This window comes from Pleuronectes platessa, chromosome 13 (genome assembly GCF_947347685.1).
Source record: "Pleuronectes platessa chromosome 13, fPlePla1.1, whole genome shotgun sequence".
NCBI lineage: Eukaryota > Metazoa > Chordata > Actinopteri > Pleuronectiformes > Pleuronectidae > Pleuronectes > Pleuronectes platessa.
Genome location: NC_070638.1, coordinates 12359563 through 12385566, shown reverse-complemented (window position 1 = coordinate 12385566; position 26004 = coordinate 12359563). Strand labels below are relative to the sequence as shown.

Sequence of the window (26004 nt, the reverse complement as noted above, 5' to 3'; positions counted from 1 at the left end):
ACAACTTAAAATAACGATTGTGTGTTGTGTGTTGTTGTTCCCAGTTTCCATGTACTCTATTGATCACCAGCTGATGAGGATGTTCACTTTTTTTCCCAGGGACTTGTAGCCTTACTTTGAGTCCTTTTTAACGAGTCATGCCCCGCTGCAGACCCTTCTACGTGTTTATGTTGCAGCAATATAAGCTGACATTCACAACCATTCACTCTTAAGGTCAATTCAGAGTTTTTCAATTAACTTAACAATCTGCATGTCTTTGTACTGTGGGAGGAAGCCGGATACACAGAGAGAACCCATGCAAACCAGAATGGGAACCAGGCACCTATGAAAATTGTGCCATCCATATAGTATATTATATCCTCTTTATTTACTCTTCATTATAACATGATTGCATCTTCTCAACAATAAAAATTCTATATTGTTTACACAATATAAGTCCATCGTGGAAGAAGCCTTTGAGTAAGTAAAATGTTTGAGTGTGTGAGGAAGAGAACTGGGAGCAGTTGCTGTGATAATATAAAAAATCAGGGGAACAGAACGTATTATATAAACAGAAATATGAATCAAATTCTTTACTCATTATAACTGCCAACATGATCAGCTGCAGCATCCAGTTCAGCACAGCTGGTAGAAACACAAGAACTTCAAATGTGTTTGAACTGTATAAATAACACCCATAACATAATCTGTAAGACTTATTTTAGTTTCAGTTACACTTTTTAATTTTACTTTTAATCAAATTTCAATATACTGTAAGTTTCTTTTTCATAGAAACTGATTCATATACTGTAGTTGTCCACTTGTCAGAAAACTGAAAAACAAGGTTAAGAACATGTCACACCCAAGAAGTCATTTTAGACATAAAGCTTGTTCTGGGCTTCAATGCCCCTAACCCTGACTGAGTGCAGGTTTCTCAATAACATGTATATGCATTCAGGTTATTGGCTGAAACTCTCTCTCCCTCATGAGTACCCAATTATTTTACAGGACAGTTTGGAAAATGTGAAAGTTCATAAAAGTACAAGTCAATAAGTGAATATGACAGGCTGTGTGGTAAATGTGAAATAAACTGGAAAGTAAAAAACAATTTTATTTACAGACTCACTTTGAATGGAGAGCGCTGGCTCCATTGGTGGACTTGCAAAAACCCTGTACACAAGGGGAATTATTAATATAACATCAAAATTGATCCAGCCGACCGAGTTCAACTGCTATATTTGAGGCAAATTGGTTCGGAGGGCTATTTATTCTAATCTGAGTGGTGAATGCGCAGTGTCAACATCAGGATTAATCCCAAACAAGACGGATGGAAATCTCCTTAGCTCTCCTGAAATGCAAAGCGCCCAGTCTAAGCACTGTCACTGTAAGGCATCTACCTTATATATAGTGTCTCTGATGCTGAATGTGAAATGGTGCTGTTAATTTGCTTGGCGGAGTCTCTCAGGGACCTTTTCCTTGTAAACACCAGAGACATCTAATGATACACTTTCCATTGACAATTTAATGTTACCTCCACGACAGACAGGACGTTTCTGACCTTCATGTCTTCCCATCGTTGTCTCCTATCTGGAACAATGGGATGCATGAATGTGCATGAATAGCTGGCGGGGGGTGTGTGCGTGGCACTTTTCTCTGGTGCTTGGAAGTGAATAGATGCAGTATCTTTGTGCGCAGTGACAGAGCGGTGTACACGGCGGGGTGGGCAGTCACTAAGCATTATGCAGGACATCAAAAACAGTTCAAAGCAGCTAAGTGTGGTTGTCTTTCCATCACCAAGGTCAGAAATACTTAATATTCAGAAAGTGCGGCAAAGCACAAAGTGGCTGCGTATACATTAAATGAGTGTTGTGTGGAGGGGGGATAGGGACATAAAGAAAATGTGGAAGATAAAGAAAAAACCTTTGAGATTCTTTGCAAAGGACGAAGCATCATATGTGAAGCTGGTGACTGTAGTTTAGAGGCATTCGAAACAGTGAGATCTGGGAAAAGCCTACTTACAATGGACATCATGTATGCACCAAGTTGCAGTAAAGCTTGTAGGTGAAATAGTCAAAGGTATTTTTGGTTTATTATTGTGAACTTTTTTAATATTCAAATAGATGTGATAGATTTCTTACCTATAATTTAATATTTAATGTTATCTTTCTTATTTTTTGTTTTGTTCCATGTTGTTTTATTCCAATGTATTTTGTAAAGCACTCCCTGACCTTGTCTAGAAACGTGCTACATGAATTCGTTTTTTGTACCTTTTGTATCAGAGTCTCTTTAGCTTTCAGTAAACACCTGAATCGTTCATCCCCTCCTCACGTTCTCTGTATATTTACCCAAATATTTTGAAATAAGTGTGCGCTCTTTTTCTCACCACATGGTAGCGCTGTCACTGCCATATGGGTATGTGATGTATGGGAAGCTTCTGTTTGTCGCTCCTATAGTTTTTGAGATTAGTTTTCACAAGATTTTGTCATGTTTTCCTCTCTCTCCTCATAAAAAATACCCAAAAACATATTGAAGAAAATTTTTTTTTATAATGCTGTGATCGCTGGCTTTGTATCTTCACTAAATGATTAGATGACTAATTCAAACCATTGTGATTGATTCATTTACTGATCAAATAATCACATTTCTGATCTGGCTTTTCTAACGCCGTTAATATTTTTATACACGCTGTTAAATCAGATGGAGGTGACATCTCGTATAAAAGCCAAAGTGAAATGGTGCATTTTTTAATAATACAGCTTTACGATAATATAGATACTGATTTCCCAGTTAACAGAACTGATGAATGGACTATTATCCATTAAAATATAGATATGAGTTTTTGGTGCACTTTGGAGCTGCCCTTACATCGTCCATGGAATAACTGTCTATAACTCAAACCTTTTGGAGGCAATTACACGGCTGCTCTAATCTCATCAGTCAGGGAGACGGTCAGAAAGACATCTGCTGGAGTGTTTAATTCTTATCTCGTGTGCTCGCTCCCTTTTCCGCTCTCTCTCTCTCTCTCTATCTCTCTCTCTCTCGTCCCCTCTCCTCCATCTTCCTCAGGTTGGCCGGCTGGCGCGTGTAGAGACAGCGAGCTCCTGGCTCCGTCCCACCCTGGCTCTCCCTCTCATAGCACACTTCTTGTTTTGACATTAGTCCGTCCTTCTGTCTTTGCTCTCCACTTCGCACAAACACCAGCAGTCGGTCAATTTAAGTCATCAGCTCCGTGACTGCAACACGACAAGCGGCAAAAACAAGTGAGTTCGATGTAAATCCACATAAAATCAATACTGGCTCATCTCCATATTGAAAGCTCTGGCTGCTGCTGTACAGCGTTTGTCCTCTCTCTGTTCCCCACTGGACTAAACAATTAAACCTATTAATATCACCAGAGGAGATGCAAACATTAGGAAGCCATGCACTTGCTGCGAATGCAGGTGTGGCCCAGAACCGCAGATCCTCAAATACCAACAAATCGAGCTACAATCCACTTTCAGCTTCACCTCTGTGTACTGAGCAGGATTTGTTTCCGTGCCTGTTTTCTCCGTCCGAATGACAGTTCCTTGGCAGCCCACTGTCCGGCCTCTGTGTCTGTCAGCCATGTTTATTTTGGGTGACAGATGCAATCTACCGCAGTATCAGCTGACGGGTCAATCTATATCTCATTAGTCTTTCCCAACAATACCCTCTTGGCTGAGATTCACGCGCTAGGGTGATGAATTCTGTCCGAGTGATATCATGTGAGGTAATAGAGCTTGACTACGATATAGCAGCAAAAATAGCAAACCTTTTTTTTTTTTGCCTCGAATTCAAAAACTTATATATATTTAAGTCGATTTCCCACTCTTATGAATTTACTCTTCATTTTCATCTCATCCTTTACCCCAACAATCCCTCCTGCCCCACACCCCGCGTTTGCTATTATTCGCTCTTTTCCAGGGCAGCGCTACGGCAGGCTTTGCTCGTTTGATTTACTTTCTATTAGGGGATTAAAAATCAATTATGCAGGAAGCCATGCGTAGGCGTGATTATAGCTGCACATGACGGCGCCATTCATCACAGGACCACTCATCTCTGCAGCCGTTAGTTACACAGCACACACCAGGACAGCCTTCTTGTACCGTGAACTCTGCCCTCATCTTTTGCACATTACAAATGCAAGTCGCTCCAACGTATATTGGAAGATGAACGACTTCGGCCACTTCTGCAGTTTACAAAGTCCCCTGTGTACCATGGCCACAAAAAACAGGGAAGCCAAAAAACACTATGTATTTTAATATCCATTGTACAATCCATGAAACAGACTAATTTATGATGGGCATTCATGAACAACCATTATAGATGAATGAAGCCAATTATGACAATTACAAACTCATTTACCGCCAATAGAGAAACAAAATAACACATTTCACAAGGCCCCAAAATGGTAATAAAAAGCCTTCAATGATCATTTTTGATTGATTGATTAGTGATTCTGAGCGCACACTAGATGCAGATAAAGGACAGACGGATAGAACTTAACTCAAACTCCTGTTAAATCTCTATGATCCATATTTTTACACGACTATAATACAACGTGCTGGATGTCTTTGAACTTTGCTCTGTTCATTTCAGTATCTTCCTGGACTGGATAGATAACATTGATGCCTCTCAAAGAGGTTGGGATGTTTCCGGCCCCTGGTAAAGCTTGCTGTTGTGTACTGGAGAGAAAACGTCAGTGTGCTGGGGACATAAACAACACCAACACGCTGGTGATAACGTCTGTCTTTGTTGCGGGGGCGAGTCTGAAGACTCTGGAGGCCTGAGCAACACTAAACTTAACTCCATCATAGACAACACCCTCTCGTCCTGCTGCTTCTCTCATGCACGGACAACTGCTGCCAAGCATGGTCTGCCTCGTCTCTGGGTGCAACGCAAGCACAAAACTTTTTCGGCTACAGCCAATATCAAACTTCTTGCTGTTCAAATGGATCTTGCCACAGTGAGTTAGGCGAGATCCAGCAATACGTCTCTAAGTCCTGCTCTGTGATCTCTACAGTGTTCTATACAGGCTGAGATATTTGCTAGGCTGGATGTATCTCAGAACATCCCATGAAAACAATGTAATGAATATCAAATTTTAACCTAAAAGTCTATATATATTTTTTAATTGTCTCTTATCTTAATTTATTTGGTCAATGCATATGCACAAGCTTTGCCTGGGCTTAAATTGAGCTTAATGTGCATTTACATAGCGTAATTTATTCATGATTGTGTTTGCGTTATGCAACCGCTAGTAATACTACTACTAATGCTGTCGCACCTACATATAGTACAACTGTACATCCCCCTTTAATGAGGTACTAAATTATCAACATAATACATGCCATCGGAAAAAATCCTTGTAGGGTGAGTGATCATAGTAAATATTTAAAACTAGAACATCAAGACTTTCGTCGTGTTTTGTTGAGTTTTCTTAATGTTTGCCCACTTAACATATTGGACTTAAATACAGATATAAATTAACATTTATTTAAGTCGGTGGCACTTAAGTCAAGAAGTCGATATGGAGAAAAAAACCTCTGCTCTTTTAGGGAGCTCTGGAGATTCCGCGGGGTGAAGCCCCAACCTTTATAAATACATTAAATCTCAGCTCCAACAACAATATCAAGTTTAAAATGAGGGCGTCAAGTGGTAGAGAAGAAACCGTGACTGGGCAAAATGGCTGCATGGTGCCACAGCATTGTTGTGTCTGGATGTCACCGTCCAGCTGGTTGTCAAAACAGCCGATGGATGAGCCACTGATTGTGAAGCATGAATGAAGCAGCAGATGCCAGTTAATTCAAGTGTGGTTTAGACTGTTACAGACAATATTTGCCGTATCAAATCATCTGAAATTACTCACAAACAAACCTTTAAAACTTCAGTCTGCGTCGTTGTATATTTGCCGAAGACGCGTCTGTTTTTTCTCAGAGTCACTGGCCAAGAATTACCCGTCGATAACAATCCCACATACACACATTGTCCACAGTTTCTTATGTGACGCACGTGCGCAAACACATACACATGCACACCTGCAATCACCAACCTTTTCATGCCTGCCAGAGTCCAGACTTCTGGAGAATAGCACGTCTGTTTACTCTGAAAGGTTCAAAGATAATTTACCTGGATTAGAGGAGCCATCTGTGCCTGCCATCCCAGATTGCTTTGGGGGTGTCTCAATAAATACTGAGCAGGCTGCGTGGCAGGCAGTGCAGTGGGAAGGTGGGGAGAGGTTTTCTCTAAAGCAGGACTTAATGCCCCTTTTTACATCAGTTACCAGTTGGCACTGTGGTGACTCTCCATGACCTCTCTTCATCACTGTTCTCCTCAAACTAGGTCTGTGTTTGGCCCTCAGCACAAAGCCAATGGCAGAAGACGTAGTGCATACAAATACGCCAGCGTTGTGTATTGAGAGATCTTTTTTTTGTTGTTTTCTCTTCACAACCAAACATGGAGCAAAGTCAAAGTAGCGGAGCATTTATTTGCTTTCCAATGTTTTTCTCCAGCACATTGAAATTCAAATGAAACAATAACTGGGAGGTTAAAGTGCTGACTTACAGCTTTGACTCAGGTCGAGGAGGTTCACGTCCATATTATTTTCACAGTCGGGGAGCTATGTGAAAAAAAAAAAACAGTCTCCAATCTTCTTCACAGTTCATCGAATATCAATGGAAACACTGTCAAATTACAGCTAAAGGTCAGCACTTTAACATTAGAGTTTTCTTTTTTCTTTTATTCCAAACCCACTGTGGAGGATACACAACCAAAACAACAGCGAAATGTGTCAACCCGCTGATTCTTTGTTTACGATTATGATTTGTTCTTTGAGATTAATCAAGTGTGGGACCAAATCTTCCCCTGTATGGACAGGATTGTCAAACTAATGGAATGAGGCTGCCATGCACACCGGAGTCCGAAGAGCCCACAGGAAAGGTTTTGGCGTCAGGATTACTCTGACCTGTTGTTAGTTCCGTTTAGAGCCAGCCAGCAAACTCCGTAAATCTGCCACTTCGCATTCACCTGCTCATCTGGAGAGGTGAGGGTGATCGCTGAGCTATTCCGTAGACATCATAACACCACATTATAACCTTTAATGTAAAACCTTTGTGCAACGGCTTATTTGAAGTAAGCAGAAGATGCAGCCAGTGGGAAAGTGGCTATCTTGTAAAAGCTTAAAACCTGCCTAAGGTGAAGGTATTGATTTTTAAAAAGGCTGCATCTAGTGGTGTCTTGAAACATGCTGAGATGCAGAAACATCTCCCATCTCTTTCTCTCAGACTCACAACCGAATATGGGGCATATTTCCCTCTTTGGCAACCCCCCTTACACCCACTCAACAACACACACACACACATCCACACAGCCACCCCCACATGTTTCAGAGAGAGCTATTCAGATGCCAAGTTAGTTGCACAGTCATTAGATTCCGTGTTGGAATATGAGGAAGTTATCACTAAATTATGGGAGAAGGCTGCAGATGCCCGGGGTTACACCCAAGGCTGGAGCTGATAGAGGTCCAACGGAAACATCAAGTGTAATACAAGTGGTCAAACATCATTACACTGTCAACGCAATTCAGAAGTAGATGCTCGCCCCATATTCGGTTTGGTCTCATTCGATCGCCTTTCCTGTAAGTGAACCTGGAGACTAGAGGTGGCAACTGAGTAAAAACATCCAGGAAATAAATAGTCCCTGCTGTCATCGCTGTGATTAGAGCGAGGAAGTCCGGACCTGAGCGGCCGTATCAGGATTATACTCTGACTGCTGCAAACATAAGAATGAAACAGAGTTCGTTTTGAGAAGTGACAAATGTATAGACCGAATATGAAGATTGACGACGTGACAGCTTCGCAAAAGTTAAGTCAAAGCATCTCAATCGCCCCCTGTGGGCTGGCTCCTGCATAGTTCCTAAGGAGACAGATTTATTTCAAATACTGTGTAGTTAAAGCTTGGTTTAATTAGCTGTATAATGCTATGGAAATGGGGTGAAAAGTGGATTTGGTCAAGCACTCTTATTAGATACCATGGCTCATCCATCCTCTAATTGCTACTGTGCAGATAGTTCAGAATAACAGTACGTCTTTGGCACAAGATGGCAGCGTTCGCATCTTGGATATTTTACCTTCATTTTTGGATTGTTGGAGGAAGTTGTGATTGCTTATTCATTTTTATATGGACGAAACTTCAATCTTAAATGCAAGTACATACCGTACATACGTGTCGACCTTGGACACACTGCCTGCACACTCCATGGCTAAAAAAGTTATGACTCAGCATGTCTGGTTGATTGTAAAGAAAGCAGCTCATGCATCTGTGCCACTGATAAACCTGGATTCACAGGGGGGGGGCAGGAGATCTGTATTTTGCTGATGCTGCTTATTTCCAAAGATGCACACGTCTCTTTGTGCTACACACTCAAAGCGGTGCAGGTACTCAAACTTTTTATCTCTATAAACAGATTCTGCAGGTGACTGTGGAATCTGAAGGCGGGGATCGAGATTATGGGGCCAGGAGTTTTCTGGTTTCTAGTTTCTAGATTAAAGAGTCCATGTGGAGAGCAAATGAAGCAGAACACATTGATTGAAATGCATTGTCTGTCGTTTTTTTTATTTTTATTATTTGCATTCATAAGACGATAGATGTTAGAGATTAGCCAAAATATCACCTGGACCTCAAATACCTTAAGAGTGTCACCATTTGTGTTTTTTTGGGGAGAATTGTTCAACTTGTGTTATAAAAGAAGCTAGTTTGATGGCGGATGGAAGATGATGTCTTGGCCTAGATATACCCTGTCTACACCGCAAGCACCAAAATATCATCCGTTGTCCCCGAAGGCAAACTTGTGGTCAGATGAAAGCCGATGGGCTGCGAGATAACCAGACTCTCAATATGCGACAGATCCCACACACAAACAAAACAGCTTTGGTTGTTCCCTCTCTCTGCGTAAAGGCTAAGTGAAATCAATATTGCTGTAATGGGGAACACAGAATAAAAGTTAGACTTCCTCCCTGCTGCCATCAGTTAAGAGAAGAAAGCGATGTCATTAGGCTGTGTGAGCACTTAACAGACTAATATCCTGTTGTGACATTACACTCTGCTACTACAGGATATGATTTTCACTCAGCGGTCCTGGGTCTAGTACAAAGCCATTATGCTGTGCTAATGTTTCTCAAATAGTCTCCTTTTGGTTTCGTACCAAAAGGAGTTAAGAACGGGAACGTTGCAGCTGCTGCGCTCGAGTGTGATGATGAAATTCACTTTATTCTACATCAAACGCCTTGAAACGTTCTTTCTTTTCTTTTTCTTTTTTTTACATCAGAGCCGAGCTTGAAGAACGCTATTGTCAGGCCTTGCTGTCAGGGAGGTGCTGAAAGATTTGAATGATTCATGAATCGATTTGCCTCGTGTGAATGTGAGCGCTTATAGGAATGAAACGTTTCTCTCCAAAGTGAGGCTGGGGGGGGGTAGCTGCTGCTGCTGCTTTTGTTCAGCACTCGTCTGATGCTGATTCCGTGGCTGAGAGGCTGTAGTTTCACCTCTCACATCGCCACACAGATGCCATTACCTGAAGCATTTAGAGAGAGGGGGGGATGAGGTCAGGTGCAGTCTGGCTTCAGTGGGGACACACATCTCTCTCTGTTCCTGTCCCAAACACAGATTTCTCAGTATCTTCATGGTTGCAGGCTCCTCTGACGTGTTTTCATCATCACACTAAACACTTATCGAATCCTGAGAACTGGAAAACTGTGACCCCTTTGGGACTCGCATTACTGAACAGACACATGCACAGGATGTAGTTTCTCAGTTACTCTCTCTCTTTCTCTCTCTCTCTCTCTCTCTCTCTCGCTCTCTCTCTCTCTCTCACACAAATTCTGACAGCTCAAGCATATAGTGAGAGGGAAGAGGATAGATTACACATTTCCCGAGAAGAGGCAGCCAACGTTATTTGTTATAATTCAGCTCTAATTTCAATATTTTTCCGAGCCTCTCAGAGATGTATATGTGCTGTCTGAAAGAGCATCCATCTTGACCGAGCCCTGGCCGGCCTCAACTGTGCCGGTGTCACATGATCGATGTTTTCCCTGGCCTCCCGACTTATTCGGGGGTCACATGGGCCTCTGTCAAGCCTGGTTAATTTTGCACTCTCAGCTTGGCTGCTATTAGCATATGAATATCCTCATAGCCATACATATTCTACAGCCATGCAAATGGATTTCAAAAAGTGGTCTTTTTTTAAGGGGGGAATCTGAAAAGACCGGAGAGGGTGAGGAGGAGGAAGGAGTGGATGGGGGCTTGGCAGGATGTTTTCACAGCTGTCATGGTGATGAATTGGGCTCCTATGATTAATCTGTATTTAAATGTAACACTACCATCGCCAGCCGGATACACCCAGGCCATTTTCAGTGGGACGTGTCCATCCAGCAGCAAAACGTGTTGATTAGACTGAACAACACTGAAAGAAGCGAATCCAACATTCACTGCTTTATCAGCTCCTTTTGACGAGAGACACGAGGAGCTGTCAAAAAAATCAAAATCTGTAATCTTTACGAAATTTCAATTTTCAAAAGAGTCCATCAAGATGTGTGAAGTCTAGCTCTGGTGAACCTTGGCTTCATAATCCCGGCGCTGTATTGAAATGGAGAGCTGCTGAATGGGCGGCTATAAAAGTTTCTTCATCCATTGACTCTGTGAGGACAAACTCTCCTCCCCTCTCCATTGTGTGTCTACATGCCGGCTTTTAGGAGCCAACATAGCGTTTAAGTGAGAGTTGGGCTCCCACCCCTGCCATTTATTTCCCACACGACCTTGCCCAGATGCAAACGGCGGCCGCGCCGAACAGCTGCCCACTGAGGGCGAAGGATTTATGTGGGTCAAATCAAAGCTCTAAAACTCCAACAGCTGACCCGGGCGGCGAGGAGAAATAAAAATCACAATGTGCATATTATTGCTCTTCTGAGGCGCTCGTCCTCCCGCGTCCAGCTCACTCCGGCTTCAGCTGTCATTAGTGTTCATAATAAAAGCTTTCCCATATGCTTCTGTCCACAGTTGTTATGATTGGGACATAACATGTTATGACTGCACATTTCCAAACAGTGTTACAGGTCAAGTGAGGGACATCCTTGGTAAAGAGTGCTAAAGGGAACAAGTTCCCAGTGAGCCACAGAGCTGTGGTCACACATGCTGACAGGAATCAAACATGATCTGATATTAAGTGTGCTTGGCAGGCTGAAGTGACAGAAAGCGTATGCTCACTCTGCTTTCCCTCTTTTTTTTTTATCAGGTTAGAGGAAAAGAAACGTAAAGCAGTTATAACACAAGGGCGTAGTCCTCAAAGTCCTGCCTGCCACAGTGCCGCACATCCTAAAGGAATGCTTTCACATTTGTGAAATGTGCTTATTTTCTTTCATACTAACAGATAGATGAGATGATTGATCCCAGTCTCACATCTGCCCTGGGACTTCAGATCGCATCTGGTAAGGATTACTTTCTGAAAAAGACTTAAAGGGGTGAACAGTATGGTTCTATCCAAAGGCTGGGCAGCATGGTGGTACTGTGGTGCACTGTGGCCTCATTGCAAGAAGGTTCTTGGTTCGAATCCAGGTTCTTCTCTGGGTCTCTCGGAGTCCACAGTCTCTTTAAACAGATTCTGCATGTGGATATGCAGAATCTGAATGCAAGGTACAATGCTTTGGTTGCCTGCAGGTGAACAGTTGATGTGGAGAGCAAAAGGAAAAGAGGTGGAACACATTGACAGAAATGAATCGGCTATTGGTTAATTCATTCAAATGCACATGATAGCTCTTAGTAGAGATCAGCCAAAATATCTTCAAGACCCCAAAAATCTAAAAATATGAATCCCTGAGCTTTGTGGGGAGACACTTTTGATTTGTGTGATGAAATCAACTCGTCGAACGTGTCTTGGCTCAGCTATCTGCTTTACACCAGAGGCCCCCAAATATTGGCATTTGAACCGAAGATGTATTCGTTGTCAGGCGATAGCTGATGGGCTCAGAGATTTGTAAACAGGAGACTCTGCGTTGACCCTAGGTGAATGACCCACCTCTGGTTCAATGTCAACTGGGATTGGCTACGGTATCGATAATGGATGCCCAAAGATAACAACATCCACCAAACGGCACTTCTGAAACTCACTAATTAAAACATTTTATTTTCCTTGTTTAATCTGTACAAACCTTAAAAAAACTAGAGCTATGGTTTCATCTTGGCCATGTCAGCAAATCATATTTTTAATCTTCAAAGAATATTGAACCAAACAAATTAAGTTTTCCTTCAAGGCAGTATCCTACTAACAACTGCCAGTGCCATAAACATGTCCCTTCAACAGCGATATACAGTAACGTCTCTACTCTGGTGCCAAACTAATCCACAGGCTGTTTTTATTGGCATTGTTTATTTTCGCTCTGGATGTTCTTCTGACAATTTTCTTATTCCCAAACGCCATGAAAACCATCTGCTCCGGAGAGATCCTGAACTGCTGTGGCATTCTTTTTCTATCACCCCAGGGATATTTTAATGTCGAAGAAATCGTTACTGTTTACTGTATTCGTGAAATGAGACGGTCAGAACCAGCTTTGAATTTATGCCCATGAATTTATTGTAAGATTTAATTTAAAGAGCCATGTAAAGGTGCCTGATTGAAGGGTCCGTGGAGATGGTCTTAGTTCCTCTTGGCTGAGCTGATCGGAAAGAGGGAGATAAGAACGCCAGGGCTGACTTTGATTAATGGGTTGGTGTGGCCACCCGTCTCATGCAAACCAGCAGACACCGTGTAAATTATGCCTAAAATAAAAAGCTGTCTGAAAGCACTTTGTGCATTTCTGCCTGAGGCCATGTGTTTTACTGTGTATTCATGACATCAGAACAGAGAGAGTGGAAATAATTTGACAAATATATGGCAGGTGGAGTTTTATTTTTTTTAAAGCAGGAGTGGATAGGATGGGACACATTTTGATAGTGAAGCCAAAGAGGTCATACAATGTGTCATAGAAAGAAAAAAAAAAAGAAGCTATCTGATAAAAATTCGCATCACCCCACCTCGAATTTTCACTCACCAAATGTGAATGCCAACATTTTCTGACCTTGCCTTTTATTCAGCATGCTAATTTATACAAATGTAAGCATTCTCTTTCTCCTTCATGCTGTATAACTGGAGTTTGTTAGCTTTTTCTAGGTGCACGTGGGTCCTGCCTTGAAATGCCCACCCTCCCCCTCCATTTGTCCCAAGGGGGTAGAGACTATGTGCAGATATAGAGAAGAGAATAGGGGGGTTGTCATGAGAAACAGAAATTAAAACTTTGCAGTGCTTCACTGCCTCTTCACTTAAATTAAAGACATTCATGTATTTTGTAAAGAGAGGGATCATTCTAATGAAAACATGTCCAGTGTGGCAAATGTCTTAGTAAAGCTCTAGTGAAGCATGATTACAGATGGGTAGGGTAAGGGGAAAAAAGACGTGGTAATGTATTTTGAAGGATAAACGGAGAGGGTAAACATAGCCGAGGTAAATAGTTTAAATATGTGGCTCCCTCATCAAAGCTAATGCCCTGCTGTGTAAATTTGACAGGCTTTCTTCGTAATTGAGTCGCGCACGAAGATGACAAACTGTGTTTTGCAGTAAGAGGATGCTGGTTCGAGGACAATTCTGTTTCAGGAGAAATTGGAATTTCAATCAAAGTGTACCAACCAAAAGGACAAAAGGAAATGAATGAAGAGATTAGGTTGAACATCAAAATAATCAGACTTAATTTCAGCAAGTAATTCTGAATCCAATTATTCTGTCCACTTCCCTCAGCGCAGTAATAAAATGCATCTGAAATCCCTGCAGAATATGAATTGGTTGTGTTTCTAACTCCCAGAGGTTAATGACATGAAGAGCTGCATGTGGACTGTATTCATGATGAGTTAATGCTCTTACAAGCGTCCCCTTCAGGCTTATGGTACATTTCCTGGAATGTCAAATGTAAAACACCATGCAACTTCCTGTATAATAATGAGCAGAAACAATGTAGCAATGAACAGTCACATTTATTGTCAAGCGAGATATTTCGTGTTTTTTTTCATTCCATCCTGCTGCTTTCTCATGTGATGGACGTTTCATCAATGCACAATGTTCCCGACCAGCCAGACCTTAGAGGGACATTTGACAGAAAAATTCAAATTCACTCATTATCTACTCACCACTATGCTGCTAGGGGGTTGGGTGAAGTGTTTGAGTCCATAAAACCCTTTTGGTGTTTTAGGGGCAAATAGTGTTGGAGCCAAATCCAATACAATTGAAGTCACTGAGGGATCACTTCTTCAAATGTAAAAATCAACTACAGAAATGCTTCTTCCCTGCCCCTGTGGTTTCATCCAAGTGTCCAGGAGCCCTGACATGTAGATTCGACTTGAAACTTTATCATTTACACATTACAGATTTAAATGTTTTCAAGCCTTAAAGTGTTTCTGTGAACTTTCTCTTTAAGGCGAATAGATAAGCATCACATGATCTCCTTTACCAAAGCTCCGGTGCTTCTCCTAATATGCACCTTGAGCACATAACTGTACAAACACAGCAATGTGCCATTCAAGAGACTGTAACAGGTATTCTTCAACAGTAGGATCTAATGTATAATATCTGCTTAACACATCTACCAGAGCAGGGCTGTCTAGAAACAGTATGTTTTTAGAATACTTATTAATATGCAGCCACAAAAATAGATCAACAAAATAATTCAAGTCAAGCAAGTCCAGTTTTCTACATGCATTTGTTTTCACAGGTAGATAAAAAAAAAGGTATAAAAACTCTGGCCTTCATATGTATTATATTATATTCTCTAGTATAGTATAGAAGTCTCAACTATGATTTAAAAGATTCAGTCATTCATTCTTGAAAATACTCAACTGATTTTACTGGACCAATGGAAGAGCAGAGGCAGCAGATAGGATGCTCCTGCTCTGCCTTGGTGTCAGGCAGTGTCGACACCAAGCTGGCTGACTATGACACTTTGGACCAGGCAGCAGCAGATGGCAGTGACAGGTCTGCGTTGGTCGGAAGCCACAGAGCCAAAATAAAAAAAATAAAAAAAACTACCCACATGGCTGTGTGTTTACAGGAGACAGGAAGGACTGTGGAGAAAGCTAATGATGGGCAGCTGATGATTCTCACCCTGGAGGTAGGAATGTGAGCAAATGTATATATCCCATCAAATGTATGCTACTTATGAAAGTAGCCTTTTCACTTGAAACTACTACACTCTATTTGAATTATTAAAAAATATGATTCTCTTGTTGACAATAGGTGACTTTCATGATTTTAAGATGCAGCCACGTTAGGGGAATATTGAAAACATTGGTTTGTAAACATCAGAATCTTATATCACTTCTTTGCAGATGACGTGGCCCTCTTTCTTCACCAGACCGGGACCTCCAGTGTGCGCTCGGTGGTTTGAGGCCGAGTAAGAAGTGGTCAGGATGAGAAACAGCACAGATTCTGAGGCCATGGATTTCTGCTGAAAACTGTGGATGCTCCCAGGTTGGGTGTTAGTTGATGCCCCAAGTGAAGGAGTTATGTATTTACTTATTTATAGGTAAACGGGTGGAGGGTGGAGCAGGAAATGCTGGATTGGTGCAGCATTACTGTTGAAGTGAAGAGAGAGCCGAGCCTGAAGGCAGAGCTTTACATTTTCCAGTTTATCTACGTTCCAGCCCTCGGCTACGGCCATGAGCGTTTTGGGTAGTGAATGAAAGAGAGAGAATTCTGCCCCAAAAGAAAATAAATTTATATTTATTATTGGCCAATAAATGATCAAAACTTAAATCTTTTCACCTCTGTTTCCTTGCACATTGTCCTGAAGTTATTGGGATGCTAGAGCTGCATAGCTCAGGGATTGTTTTTTTTATACGTTTTCTGTAGCAACAATTTCAAATATACAAGCTTTTACAAAACAAGGAATTTTACATCTCCATAAAGGAATAAGTGTACATACGTCTTTTTTGTGTGTAGGACCACCACTGAATTTGTTCCAGGCTGGATTGGATTAAGGCTTTCTCACTGATTGTGGAGCTGGGTTATAATGGTGGAATGTTTCCTGAATTACCATTGAGAACACATTGGATTTATTTAGTTAGGACTAACAAGGCAATTATTTCTAGGAGATTCTCCTACACTCACTCAAGCCTTGAAATATTTTTGCTTTTCTGGTAACTGGACTTGTTTGATCCTGACCGAAGGCGTTTGTTATACAAATGCATTGTGTCTGAAAAGCCAAACATGACCACATACAGTATATTTATACTGTTCTAGGAGAGATAATGTTAAATTCAACACATTTAAACTCTTTTCCTGAAATCCCACAGTCTAGAAAACCAGGAGGATGCTGCACTTATTATGTAGTTAACGATTATGTTTACGGTCTGGTCAGACACTGCTGTGTAATTTCAATCAGCCAAACTTCCCCCTTACACAAAGCGCAGCTCATTACCACGCACCTCTGTGGGCACCCTGTTTGTTCCCTTGATTCAAGGGTCTCAGCTCCAATTAATATCTTAGAAGGCTGACATTTCAAACAAGGCTCCATCCTCTCTTGTTTGGAGCACATTGCCTCATTTAATGAAGGTTTGAATATAGAGATTGCTGGTGTGGTAAACTAGTTGTGCTTTATTTTTCCTTTGTTACATTTTTTTTTTGCATATTCTTTCTATTCAGCAGGTCTAATTGTTATCGTTGGAAAATACCTGCTATAGTCATTTTTCTATAGGAGTCAGATTATACATTAATGATATTCACAAAGTTCTCTGAATGACCATGCATTGAGCGATATCTGGTGTGTGTGTGTGTGTGTCTGTATTCAGAGTTACATTAAAAAAGATTTCATACCACACATCACATTGCAGCTCAGGCTTTTGTTATTTCATATTTCCTTCTATACCATCTTTTTTTCTGTCTTGGTAGGTATTTATTGCTACTGTGCATTCATTTTTTTTACTAATGACATAGGTTAATAGAAACATAATAGCTTGTCTTTTAAACCCTGGGTTACATTTAAAAATGTGATGCAGAGACAAGAAGAGAATATGTGAAAATTAAAAAAAAAAGTCGAGCTACATTGTTTGAGCCGTCAGTCCTGAGGTAAGGTGGATATCAAGCTGGCCGCTATCTCTCCTCTCTCTTTCCCCAGCTGACAACGCCGCTCTAGAGATGTCACGCTGGGTCACGGGTGTGACGTCTTTCCGCCCCCCCCCCCCCCTCGCGCCAGGCCCAACAGGTCGTTTAGCATTTTCGACAGGGCTCTTGTGTTGCTCTGCAACGGAGCACAAGGGCGCTTAGGGATGTCATCTCCTCAAAGCTAATTGCTGTGCCCTTCTCTTAACGAAACAAGCTCAGGAAATAAATAACAAATGTGCCCCTCGGTACGCTCATTAGCTAACTGCGAATCCGCTGTTCCACAACTTTTCTTCCTCTCGCCATCTCACTCAATCTCACTCAGCTCCCGCTCACTACTCCGAACCCACCTATACCACACACGCATCCACCATTCTACGTCGTTTAACTTCTACTCCATTTTTCTCGTGTCACGTTCTGGCTTTTCGCTTCTGCCAGCAGAGATCATCGTAATGAGGAAGTTAAAGAGTCTCCCTGCGATCCTTTTGAAGAATTCTGAACCGGTTGAAACTAAAAACGCTCCATTCGGTAGAAAATGAAAGAACTTGTCATCGCTCATGGCATTCAAGCCACTGATGTCACTGAAATTTGACACACTCTTTATGCAAAGTTCAGTGATGGGAGGAGATGCCATGAATTGTAAGAGCACAGATGTTTTCTTTGCCTAGGATGGAAGTTAATGGGGATGTTGTTGACAGCCACTAAGATGCTGTTTCTCACCTGACCCTATACATAGGAATAACTTTATTTGCATGTAATCCCTCCTTTAGATAAACATAATTGGAAGGTATGGGAGATTCACGATCCAATCATAACAGCTCTTTATTGAGCATGAAATAGAAAAAAATATATATCTCTGTATTTCTTGATGAATAATTGCGTTTGGTCAGAACATGTATTCTGCTGAAATAGGTGGAGGTTACCCAGCTTGTGCTACAGAGATTCTCAATACATTTAAGGGTTAATTCTGTTCTTATTAGTACTGATCTGTCATTTCTGAACATATTCAGGCCACATCTGTAGCATCCTCTAGCAGAGATTTATAATTTATTGCTGAATGGACATAAATCTGTAATGGAAAACCTCAGGGCACAATCATGCTATGGATTTGAAACAGTACAAAGACTATGATGATGGCGAGTTGCCGATTGGACTTAATGTTTGATTCGTCAGCAGAAGATGGAACTCGTTTTCTTGTTTGTTAAAATATAAATACATTGAATTTTTGCTTGTAGTCCTGGGACTGGCTGAATAACCCTCTGCATCACATCCATGGCTATCGCTCATCCATCCGTGAATAGATTTTTCTCCCAAAGGAGAAGTTGATTTTGAAAATCGTGAATCGGTGGAGTAAAGCCTGGTTTAGTGAGCTTAATTTTAAGACGAGGGGATATGTGGACACACAGCTCACAGCTAATGTCTGTCTATGTAACCCCACAAATAATCGAACGATGTAATGTGATCAAAACATGAGTTTCTAGGCATTTCTTTTAGGAAGAAAACATTTTACTTCTGCAATATTGATGCAAGATGTTGTGATAACAGACACTTCAAATGCAAACTGTCCTTGGCTGAGCACAAGCCCCTGGTTGCAGGGGCATTTTGGTTCTCCATCAGAGAGACACAGCTATCATTAAATCACAGAGCTCATAAGTGTAACTTGATAAAGACAATGTCACCTTTCTCCCAGTTATCTCCAAACTGTTTATGGATCCGTCTTGTTGTAAGCCACTTCAGATTCATCCTTGTAGCACTGGTAAATTTAGCAAATGAAAATGTCACCGCGACCACACCATCTCAAATAGGATAAAAGAAGATGAGAGAGAATTACAAAAAGCACAAATCCCAGCGGAGCTTGTGCTCATGTACAAAGGGGCGTGTCTCCCTTAAACCCAACTCCTGTGGGGGAATAGGATAATGTAAATATGTCACTGCATACCAAAGCAAGAAAGCACACATGCCTACCTACAGTGCAGATGGGAATGCATGCGTGCACACACTCAGCTTTCCGATAGGTCTGCGTTCGGCTAATGAATAACTGGCAGTCAAACAGGAATCCCCATTTGTCCCTAATGACTAACTTTTAAAACACAACCTCAGAGTACAATTGAGCAAAGTATTGATTGCTTAAAAGAGAAAATGTCTATAGAATTAATTCTCTTGTTTGGACCTTGTCACTAAAGCCTGAGTAATGTCCTATTTAGCCATACAGCATGTAACCTGCAGAGCCCAAGACAATGAGATATGTTCTCCGTGATATAGAGAACATGTTAATTACTCACATGGCAGAATTTCACGTCCGTCGTGGACTGGGAATCAATAGAAAACCTGTATTAGCTTAGTTTAGATTAACCGTGCACGTGCTGCATCTGAGCAGCTATTTTATAACATAATGGCCGTGTCTCAGGTAATGGTAGAGGGCCAGAGCTTCTCCCAAATTAATTTTCATTTCTGAGCTCAAGTTAAACCTAATCAGGTTTCTCCAGAGTGCTTTGCTTTTATAAATTTCCCTGTATACCACATATACTGGCTCACACAGTTAGTAGCTACTTTCATTTCCCAGCACGCAACCCAAGCTGTAATTTCCTTTTTACCACACAGGACCATACAAAACAGCTCCTGCAAAACAGCGACTGATTAGTCAGAATTGGATAATTTGATCTAAATAAAATGTGTCGTGTCAGCTCTCATGCATAAGGTGCATGCTCTCAAATGATTTGCTCAGAGAAAGATTCTCGTGTAAACACTCGCAGTCCTACAACACAGAAAACTGCAGAAGCTTATAAAACCCTTCATGCATATGCACCGGATGAGCAGCGATCACAGGAATGAGAAAGGTGCCATCTTGAAACGCTGTTTTCAGTTTCCTCAATACATTCATGCATTGGTTACACACCAAGCCCCAGCCAGGCACTGGTGCCACTGGGCCATGTACAGCCAACCATTTGTGTGGTTCTGGCAGTGTGTGCCGCTCTGCTCACTTGGCCTTTTGACAGCCGTCCAGCTGATTCAGCATGTTGTCTTGTGTTCAGTGGTACAGTATGCTGTTCTGCCCACGGGGATTTTGTCATTCGTTATTTTTCATCCACAAGGAAATGACTTAGGGCAGGCCAAAGCAAATCAAGCCGAACAAGAACTGCTGTGCAAAAAGTATTACTTTCTTTTATATATTTGTTTTTTTAGCTTAGCATGTACAAGTCATCTAGCTGGTAACCTTCCTGTTATCTTAACATTTACTAACATCCTTTATCCTTGGGGTCAAGTCACGGTCTGAAACAACCGGAAAGTTATGACAATTAAAATTAAATCTAACTTTAAATGAAACATAATTATGTTAAATCTGATAAATCTGTGATAGTTATTAAATATGTGATAGTTACTTATATATGAATGTTAAACATTGAGGGTGATCCTGGACATAACAGGAAGGTTAACTCTGGTCTGGTTGTTTAAATGATTTTGGTCTGTCAGGATGTCGCGGATCATTGCGAGAGTGAGCGATAAAACATTGTCATTTGCAATATGTGATTTCGTGCCTCACTCACATCTTAATTTAGAACCCATATGATAGTTCTCATAGTAAGTTGGCATTATTCTGTCAGTGAGGAACTATTGCTATTGTATTAAAATATTATATTAAAGGTGTCATGAAAATGTACGATGTATATCTTGATGGTGAGTGACACATCACACGAGGCTGTAGAAAATGATACTGGGTGAACAGCTTTAAGGCAGCTCTCCCTCTCTATTGTCACTTGGCCAACAAAGTATTGCACTTTCCTGATTACCTCCAGGTCCTTCTCAGAACTCAATCTTTTACTCAGAGAACTAGATACTCTTAGTGGTGCATTCCCGGATTCCGAGGGAGTGTAATGATGGTAGGAACCCCACACTTTGCCCTTAGTGAAGGTCTCGTGGAGAATTGACTACTGTTAGATAATATATTGAAGTCTGATAAGAGAGAAGAGGAGGGAATGAAAACGACTTTTGTTGTTTCCCTGAAGTGTTTGGCTGCAGATAGACCTACTACTGCGTCCACTTGACCCAAACGATATTTCTGTGATATTACTTAGCTCGGGAAACATATTTCTTCCTCTATCAAATGTTCACATCATGTTAAAAAAAATGGGAAAATTGCACTTCCTCTGTGTGATAAATTGAAATGGGTCAATTTGTCTTGCATAGACATCATGCCTTTATTGCCAAATCTCAGCAGACCAGTTTCCTTACAAGAAGATACTCCCACGAATGAAAAATATGAGACCCTGGAAATACCCAATGTCTTTTAATAATTGAAAACTGTGATTTTTCGGCTATTGTTCTTTAAGTGATGTGCAACATTCCCTGGGACTCAGTTACAGTCATGGCTGCTGAGAACACCACATGCATTTAGAACCACTGTAGTGTTGCCGGGCTCAGTGCACGGAAACGGAGAGTGGGTTGAATTGTCAGGCTGGAGCCATACTAGGAAGAGCCACTGTGCAGTGAAGAAGGGAGTTGCAGACTAATGTCTCCCGTTGGAATTGCTTTTCTGTCTTCGTTGAGACAGCCACAGTCTGTATCTTGTATCTAAAGACATCAAAGACAGAATCTCTACTCTATCTGCGACCGTGTTTGGGCGTTTGACACAAAACACTGAAGAAATATTCCAGAGCCCTGGTTCCCCAACAATCACTCTGCAAGACTAATCAAATCAATTGTTCAAAGAAATGTGATTAAAAGCTTTGAATTTCTCTACAATTCCACATTGAATTTATGAGAATTAAGAGTAATTGCATTGTGATTGTACTGTAGCTCAAAATAAATGTACTATTTCCCCCACAAGAATACCACACGTCCTTGTATACCTCCTTTAAAAACAGAATGGAAATGGGAGAATTCTTGCCCCAGGGGGAAAAAGTTATTTCACAAACACTTCTCATATAATTTTTTCAGAAACTTAAAACACATGTCCAGCAGGTGGGGAAAAATATGTGGGTTCATATTGTGACCCTGCCTCCGAGTCTGTCTTTTTGAGAACCAGCGAGGACAATGGCAACCTGTGCCCACCCTGATATTTATGCACATAATCATACACTCAGGCCACCAGAGCTACCTGTCAAAATCAGGAACCAATCTGCGAGAGTGATTAGTTATGCCTGACTGAGTTTGCTGAACATTCTCCATCTGCATGCACTAGCAATATATGGAATAAGCGGAGTTGGTAATAAGGCTGGAGACTGACAAGGTTAAGCCGATGCAGATGCAAAATAAACAGCCTGGCATGGACAGAGGTCATGGGGGTCATTCAGTTTTTTTTTTAGGAGGATAACAAAGTGGGCAAAGATGGAAAAAGAAAGCCTAAAATATACTGTGCACATCAACTCAGAGCTGAAGCCCACATATTTTAAGCTCTGTGGGTTTATTTGTTAAAAAGAACCATGACAGCACTGGACTGTGGCAGCAGCTGTGGCGACGAGACCATATGTTTTCTGCAATCGAACTGTTGAGAGGATGAGTACATTTACACAACATCAAGTCTGAAAAGGCCAAGCAGATGTACAGTGCTGGGGGCTATGGAGATATTTTAAAAATCAAAGTAACACCTGTTAAACTTGGGGTGTAACGTGGGGGTGGTGATCTAAATAGAGAAGTTCAAGGTTACTTTAGGTGACATTGTCCTATTGAGAAAAAGTAGTACAGATAGGTAACCATGCCAGAACGGATGAAAGTTTGTCTTTCAATCTGTCCATCTATCCATTTATTTACTATTTTAACCGTTTATTCAATTAGGGAAGAAGAGGAGCTGGAGTTATTCCAAGCTGATATCGGGCGAGAGGAGGGGTACACCCTCGGCAGGTTACTAGCAAGGTGCTAGACATTAAATTTACAGTGACTGGTTGGTCGTAACTTTCTGAATTGCAAACTTTCCATCCAGCTGTCTCTGCTTAAAGTGATAGCATTAAACATTTGACTGTGGCCTTCTGCTTGCTGTGTGGAGGAGAATCGAATGCTTATCTTTGCTTTGCATCTCTGTTGATTAGCAGGATTTGTCATTACTCTGTAGTCCTGGCTGTGAACTAATAGATGCCACCAAGTCAGCATTATATTCTGCAGCTTTGTTTCACAGCTACTCTGACTCAACATATGTATAGTTCCACTATAGGCTGTGCTCACACAGCTTTTTCTCCCCTTTTATGTGTGGCCTTCCTTTCAAAGATCCCCTTCGCTACAGGAAACAACCTTTGAACTAACAACCTCCACACAGAATGGCAGGTTTTGAACGGTATGCATTTCTTTAGAGATAATTTCACAGCAGAACTGTCAATGTTCCTTTATATTTTATTGAGCAAACTCCTGAAGTGCACGTTGCTTGAATCCTTGACGCACACAGCTCTCCTCACAAAATAATGCTAACTTTATGTATTTATATTCAATTTTTTATGTAACTTTATTAGGTTAGTTCAAATTTAAGTTTCTCATAATTTTGAGTTGACCACTTAAGGGATTTGGTTTATTCATATTGTATACAATTTACATACATATTTTTATATATTTTACATTGAACTTATTCAATAAAGTTATGTGAAAATGTTGTATGTCATTTAAATAAGATTAGATAAATATGTAGTGTTCCCAAACTGGGGAAATTATTTTGTTAGTAGAATAAAAAAATATTAGAAATATTTACATAATATACACCTTTCACTGTATAATTGTTGTAAAGAAAAATAAAATTCAGTAAAGTGCAGGATGATTGCAGGAGAATGTAAAAGCATTAAGTTATATAGAGATATAAACTAACATGTGAATATTATTATATGATATGATGCACAGGTGATGTGGAGAGGCTACTAATGTGCAAAAATACACTCTAGTTAAAAATGGTGGGTGCAAGTCATAATTGTAATACTAAGACAAAAACATCCAGTATTTATTTAACCTTCTGGATGGTGTGTGGAGTCTGACAGCAGGGGGAATGAAGGACCTGTGGAAGCGTTCCTTCTGACATTGTGGGTGCAGCAGTCTGACGCTCAAAGAGCTTCTCAGGGTCTCCACAGTATGTTGTCCATGCTCAGCTTCGACATCGTCCTCATCTCACCCATTTCCTCAGTGAAAGTTTTTTTTTTCAATGGGTCATCAAACTGTAGCTTATTCCAGTGTATGCCACTTTACTCCTCCAATATTAAAGGCCATTATATGGCATCCCAGAAAAGAACCCCCTAAAATATCCATAAATCATTGGGGTTTATCGGACGTGCATACATTTGGTCATTGAGATTATTTTGTCCTTGAAATAATAAAATTGAAATCTGTATTTTGCTCTGTGATTGAACCTTTACCAGTTAATCAAAGTGTATGAAATGGGGTTTAACCATGAGATTAGTGGAAAAACTGGCTTCTGCATCCTGACCTTCTCTTTTTAGTCCGCTATTAGCCATGCTCTTTAAACATTTTTGAAGTTATGAATCTCTAATCTCAGCTTGGAAAACCAAAGTATCCCATCGCTCTCAGCTGGAGCAGCAGAAGCATGAGGGAGCTACCTTCTCCCTGGTTGTCAGTCAGAGAGCTGTCTATAAGAAATGACACATGAGCTGACCACATGCTGTTCCTGCTTTGTGGGATGAAGGCACATGTCTAAAACCCCTCGCACCTTAATGTGATTTGCTTTAGAGTGCAACAGGCTTTTACAGCACACAGGGAATTATATTAGGATTATGGTGTCCAGGGATCTGGGCTTCTTAGACCCCAGACGGCGAGGAAAACCTTGTCAGCTGTCAGTCAAAAGAGCTGAGGCGAAGATATTGTATACACAGTGTCCAAAGCTCTGACACTGGAGGTTCAATCCTTTTTAAGAGGGGACTCTTTCACAAGAGCTTCAATGTCTTAAATGCTTTGACTGCCACGTACAGTTTATCAAGGAGTAAAAAGGATTACATGCATTCGAAAGCACAAAGACAAGCTAGATGTTTGATAAGCTCTATTTTCTTTCTGCATAACACAGGCACTAGACGTATCCCACCCAGAAATGTTAGTCTGTACAAAAATGCATATGTAAATACATCATGTAAATACGTTAACATTTTATTTACAGCAAGCTCATCATGACTGCAGCACAGACATGCCTCGGTCTGATGAAACTAATTGGGTTAAGGCAAAATGTAAGTGTATTTTCTCTTGCTGAGTTGACAAAACAGACTGCACAGCGCTGGAAATGTCAATAATTAAACACTGGCATGGCAAAACCTTCCACATTCACAGCTTGCATCTTCACTCTATTTGATCTTCAAGGCTGCTGTGGTCTGGCATCATCAGTCTTTAATGTGGGTTCAGAGTGGATTCCTGGGACTGAATCCCCCCCTCTAAAGTCTTTCCGTCTTCCCAGCTTTCTCGGGTCGTGCCTGGCAGGAGGCAGAGATCTGCCTTTTACGTCAAGCCTCTGACATTGCCCCCTCATTGAACGTATTTCTCCCACTGTGCAGAAACACCTCAGAGTTTAAACCGTATACAAACAAGAAGCACATTTATTTTTGTATCTGTGTGTACATGCAAAGAATATGGTCTTATGCACTAATGGCACTTGTGCGCATACATTTCAAACAGGTTCCTCTCCTACAAAATAACACATTGCAATGTTCAATACCAGTTAGGAACTGGTATTCTCTCAAGTCATGCTAATCTATCGACCACAAAAAGACTACCTCAATGTGATTAGTGGAGCTGCATATCATTGGTAAGGCATCTGATGTCAGATGGTAGTGATGACAATGCTTCTTGCAGCTGTTTTTTTCAGGTCAAATTTGAGTGGGTCTTTTTCTTGTTGTTCATCATGGTGAAAACAATCGGCTCAAACGAAT

At 41.0% G+C, this 26004-nt stretch overlaps 1 long non-coding RNA gene across 1 annotated transcript in view; it reads left to right on the top strand.

Annotated features, from left to right (window-relative positions):
- LOC128455064 (uncharacterized) overlaps positions 1-15563 on the top strand; it is a 101553-nt gene extending 85990 nt beyond the window's left edge. The window contains exons 2-3 of the long non-coding RNA XR_008341674.1: positions 15120-15179; positions 15397-15563. This is a non-coding gene — a long non-coding RNA (uncharacterized LOC128455064). The remainder of the gene's footprint in view (positions 1-15119; positions 15180-15396) is intronic.
- Positions 15564-26004: the final 10441 nt, after the last annotated feature.